A 4,141-nucleotide genomic window follows, 5' to 3' on the forward strand; every position below is an offset into this window, starting at 1 on the left:
TTCCAAAAATGGAAAGTTTTGGACCTCAAAGCCACGTGTCCAAGGAAGCTTCAAATGAAAATTTGTTCAACATGAAAGTTGTAGATCTTGTTCTCACCTTTCCAAAAAGTCCAAGAACTTGAAATTCCCATGTATGGTTGGAAAATTATGGCTCAGTGAATTTCAAAAATGACCCATAATCAAGAGGCCATAATTTCCACATGGTTTGTCCAAATTGCAAGTTCTTTATATGCACAAACTCCATTTGACATGTACTTTCATGGTGCATAATTGGATTTTTCCAAAAGTGGTCAATGCAAAAAGTCAAATTTCAACTGGACAGTTAAATGGACCAGGGGCAAAATTGTCCAACTTGTGAAATAATTGGAATTTTTGAGTGGGGATTTTTGCAACACCTCATGAATGGTATTTAAAATTTGTTGGAATCATCGCTTCATGCCTAAGGCTTGTAATTTGAGATTTGGCTTGAAAAATGAAATGGCAAAAATGGACAAAGTGGCATTCACATAGTGAAATTGAGAATTACACAACCAATGAGAGTGGGACAAGTTTCAACAGCTCACACATGGCATTTGGAAGTTGTGTGAGCTGTCAAATAGGTGGCAATGAGCTGTCATTGGAAATTCCCATTTTGCCCTCGCTTGAAAAATTAGCACTTTCATTAACAATTCCAATTTGCATAATTACATGATTAAGCTTGGATTAGTGCATCATATATAATCTTAATCACATGCTAAGCATAACAGAAAATCATTTTCACCAAAATTCAGATCTAAAACTTTCACATTCTCTCAATTTCATCAAGAACACCATAAACACAAGAATTCATCAAACTCCTTCAACTCTTGCTCAAATTCGAGGATTCTTGCTGTATCAATCTTTATTCAACATCTACTCCATCTGTTTTTGTGTATCATCATCAACTACACCTTGAATCGTGGCTGTCAATGCAAGCTCCATTAATGGTGAATTGAGGTTTTCATGCACGAAAGGCCATAGCAATTGATTCTGAGCACATCATTCATCTTCATGGAGCTTATGTGGCGTCTGTTTCACATCAAGACAGCTTGAAAGCTTCGATTTCCACACTGCCATTTCCAGGTTTGAGAAATTTCGAATCTCATGATTTGCTCCATGCTTATGTGCGTTCTATAGGTCATGTTATGTAGATTACAGTGATGTGTTTGGTTTGTGAAATAGATGACCATAGCTCACGAAATCTGGATTTGAATTTTTAATGTCAAACCCTAGGTTGCTCGATTCAGGAGTTTTAGGAACTTTTAGCCAAAATTATGTTGATATTCGTGTTGTGTGTTCTTAGACGGTTCGAATGATCATATGCTTGCTCATTTTCGTGTTGGTTTTGTGTTCTTCGATTTCTGGAAGTTCTGGGAAATGTTGCGCTGAAAGTGATGATGAAACATTGTTTGATCTTCAATTGTGTTCAAATTTTGAATTGTGTGTTTCCCTCCCCCGCGCCTGCTATTTACAATAATGCCACTGTGCAACTTTAATTAATTTGTTTAATTCATAAAAAATTATTAACACATTGAAAAATTCATAAAAAATTGTAGAAAAATCAGAAAAATATGGAAATTGTTGTGTTGACTTTGTTGTTGAGTGTAGAATTTGTTTGACCTATTGGTCAAAGTTGTGCATGGCAAAAATATCGTTTGACCTAGGCTTGTTTCACATGTGCTCAAAATTGATACATTCTACCATTTTGTTCATGAAATACTCATAATGTTAAATAAATTCTTGAAAATTTTTGTGATGATTGTTGACTGGATGCTGTTCATTTACATGTAAACTTTATGAATTTTTGATGCCTGGCCATTGAGTTATGAATTTTGGAACTTAGGTGTGACAATTTGTGTCACACCTCTTGATGTCAACTTGCTGGATTTAATTGAGTGGTCTATACTTGTTAGAATGAAATGAAATTTTGCATGATGAATCATTAACATGTTGAGATGTTGTATGAATTTTTGTGGAATTTTACATTGCATTTTCAAATTGATTGTGATTTTTCATCTCTGTTGGTCAAATATGCAAGTCCATGTGGTACATGTTTGTAATTTTGATGTGAAATGCTCATATGGTATTGGATAATCATGAAATTTGATATGCTTGTAATAGACACATGATGTGACATCCCTGTTTTGGTCTCATCCATTTCTTTGCTGTTTTCATTGAGTTATGAATTTTTGAAGTGGAAGCATGTGTTGATGTTGTGATTTGGAGCATATAATTGTGTCTGTTTTTGTTGATTTTTATTGACATGGTTCCCTTTGCCCAATTAAGCTGAAATTTGGTGTGACATACCTGGATTAGGTCCTGTTTAGGTGTAATTTATTTGAGATTTTTTGGATTTGTTTTGATGTGGATTTGAATGCAATAGTTCTGTTTGCATGTTTGGTGTTTCATTTGAACTAGTTTGCCTTGTTTTGTGCTTAAAATGAACATGATGAATGATATGGACATGAGACTAATTGTGTTGGCTCTTGTTTGACTTTAATTTGACTTTGGTTAGAGATACCTTGCTGTTTAGGAATTTTTCTTGCCTTTGGACCCTAGGCTTAGCCTAGTGGTCTTGTTGCTAATATTTGCTTGATTTTTCAGGATCAAAAGCATAATGCACATGGAGAATGAATCAAGTTAAATGCAATTGATGTTGTTTGATGTTTGTACACTAACATAACATTGTTTTGTAGGTGGTGAAGCTTGGGCTTAAGCTTTGAGCTTGCCTTGTTGTGCATTGCTTTGTATAGTCTGACTGATTGAACTTTTGCTGTTTAGTTTTGTCTGTCTGAATACTAACTGTGTTTGACCGTTTCCAGGTACTTTTAGTTGCTCAGTTCCTTGTGAACTTTTGCTTTGCTTTGCTTAAGCAACTTGCATTGAGGTATAACTTCCTAACTTCATGTAGTCTGGAGACTCGGCTGTTACCGGGCCTGGCAAATAAATGTCTGAAGTCCTCCTTAAGAGGCAATGATTGTGGTTGTTTATTTTTTGTGCCAAGCAGGTGAAAGTCCTTTAAATAAGGCAATTGGTGGAAGTTAGGGATAAGCAATCTATCCCCCACTATTCAGTTGAGTCTTCTCCTTGCTCCCATTACATGGTTGTAGCATTGAGATCCTAGCCCAAGATCTTGTGCAGTGCACATTGTGTCAGAGTCTCTGAGTATAGAAGGGTTCCCCCATTCTGGACCCATGCTCATTTGTCTGAAGCTCTCCCTGGTCAGGGATAAGAGCTGTGAGTTCTGATCCTCACTTCACCTTTTCATCTGCTTCACCTTAGCCTCGTAATGGCAAGGTTAAGAGCAAACCCAGCCCGTACAGATGACTTGCTGAGGCAGTCAAACCTATTGTGTGAGCCACTTGTTTGGTTATAGTGCGTGTTATGTGGATATCTGTTTGAGATGCTTGTTCTCATTGGATGTATGCTTGAATTATTCTGTATGCTTGTGTGCTTGCTTCTTTCCTGGATAGGAGTAGTTTGCTTATGCAAGTAGGATAGAAAACCGAACTTAGGGTAAACGATGCATGACAACACTAGGCTCGAGTCCAGCTCCCTAGTAGTGTGTCTTTCCCCGGTTTCTGGTTAGCAATTCAGTCCCTTTCAGGGGAACTACATCGCCCTGATCCTCGTTCCAGACGAGGTATGTAGGCAGGGGGTCGTGCGAGACCTCTCCGGGCAACCTTTTTCTTTTTTGCGTGTGTTTACTTGTTATCTGACTGTGTGTTTTGGCTCGGATGCCGACGTAAGTCCAGTAAGTGGCTGTCGGGCTCCACGTTTGCCGTTTTGTGCGTGTTTTGGTTCGGATGCTGACGTAATTCCATCCAGTGGTCGTCGGGCTCCATGTTTGCCACCCTTGCTTGTTTGTATGTTTTGTGTTGTTTGGCGTGCGTAAGCCGAACTACAGAGGCTCTGATTCTTGTTCCAGACAAGATATGTAGGCATAAGGTGCGATACCTTATCGAGCTCCCTTCTCTTAACCCCATCTGCGTTCCCCGTGTGTGTGTGTGATGTTTAGCAACCTTTTCTTTATTCTAGGACGTGGATCCCGTCGAGTACGACGGACGTGAGGGGTGCTAATACCTTCCCCTCGCGTAACCGACTCCCTTACCCTTTCTCTCTG

The sequence above is a fragment of the Lathyrus oleraceus genome, chromosome 6 (genome assembly GCF_024323335.1).
Source record: "Lathyrus oleraceus cultivar Zhongwan6 chromosome 6, CAAS_Psat_ZW6_1.0, whole genome shotgun sequence".
Classification (NCBI taxonomy): Eukaryota; Viridiplantae; Streptophyta; class Magnoliopsida; order Fabales; family Fabaceae; genus Lathyrus; species Lathyrus oleraceus.